This window comes from Arachis duranensis, chromosome 4 (assembly GCF_000817695.3).
Source record: "Arachis duranensis cultivar V14167 chromosome 4, aradu.V14167.gnm2.J7QH, whole genome shotgun sequence".
NCBI classification, from domain to species: domain Eukaryota; kingdom Viridiplantae; phylum Streptophyta; class Magnoliopsida; order Fabales; family Fabaceae; genus Arachis; species Arachis duranensis.
In genome coordinates this window covers 68,410,460-68,411,908 of record NC_029775.3, presented here as the reverse complement: position 1 = coordinate 68,411,908, position 1,449 = coordinate 68,410,460, and positions in this window count along the sequence as shown.

The window sequence follows — 1,449 nt, the reverse complement described above, 5'->3', positions numbered from 1 at the left end:
GTTTCAACCTCCTCTAAACTTCCAAGAACTTCTACAGCGTGTCTTCAAGATTATTATTGTTGAATGCTTTTGCGAAAGGCTGAGAGTGCGTAGTGCGGTGATTATTTGGTAGTTCGATATTATTTGGATGTGGTTGATGGTTCTTTCTGTTAGGCTTAAATAAAGGACAATTTTTTCTTTGTAGTTTAACTTGTACGCGTTCTTCCATAGAAAGATAAGATATGATAAGTTGTTACTGTGATTTTCAAGCTTTATTTCGAAAATATTGATCTTGTAGTTGACAGTAAGATAACAGAAAATTTAAAATGTCTTTTCCTTAACAATAAACTCAATAACATCCACAACTAACAAGGGAAAGGATCCTACAGTCCATTTAAATCATTAAATGGTTTTATAACAATATATTTTTTTAAGTTTTTTAATAAATTGTCTCCTTCTCTTTTTTTCTTTTTCTTTCTTTTTCTCTCTTCTTTTTTCTGTTCTTCCTTTTTTTATTTTCATCATCAATAATATTAATATTTTATATAAATATTTTTATTAATTCTAATTTTATCTGATGTTTAAATAATTTTAGTTTGTTTTTTAATTTATTTTAATTTATTTATATGTTAATTAAAATTTACCTGATGTTAGTTTTAAGTATGGACCAAATTAAAGTTCTCATGTTCTGTAAATTGTTGGTTTCCTTATCCTTTGATTTTGCTTAGTTGACGAGTTTCATGGACTATGAGCAAGAAAGCAAGTGTGGCAAAAACAGATGACAAAATTAAACGGTGGATTTAATAGATTACGCCTTTATTGAAACTCATCTGCTACCACTCCTTTTTCTTGTCCTTTCAGCTTGTAAAATTCAAATTATTATTATTATTATTATTATTATTATTATTATTATTATTATTATTATTATTATTTATTTACTTATTTATTTATTTATTTTGGCCCAACCAACAATAATGTTCCTTCGTATTTATATTAATAGTCTCACTTCAATACCAAATTATTGCTCTTGATTGTAACAGCAGCAACCAATTAGTTGGGTTAAAATACGATATTTTTGTGCGAAATTCAATCGATTGAATAACACTACTAATTAATTGAATAAAAAAAATCACATTATATAACACAATTCAATCGATTGTGTTATATCTCCCATCAATTAAATTTTAAAAAAATCATATTATTATTTGATATTTAATCAATTATATTGTACATCCAATCGATTAAATTACCAAGAAACACGAATTTTTTAGCGTTTAGAGATGTAACTTGAATCAAAAATAAAAAACTCGTTAATTCGCATTGCCAAAATATTTATGAAAGTCAGAATTAATAGAAAATCTATTTTATTATTTTTGTTTTTAATTGTTAATAAATATAATAGATGAATAACAAAATAATAATTTATAAAATAGAGGTAGAATTTATGATTAAATAATATATAAAATATTA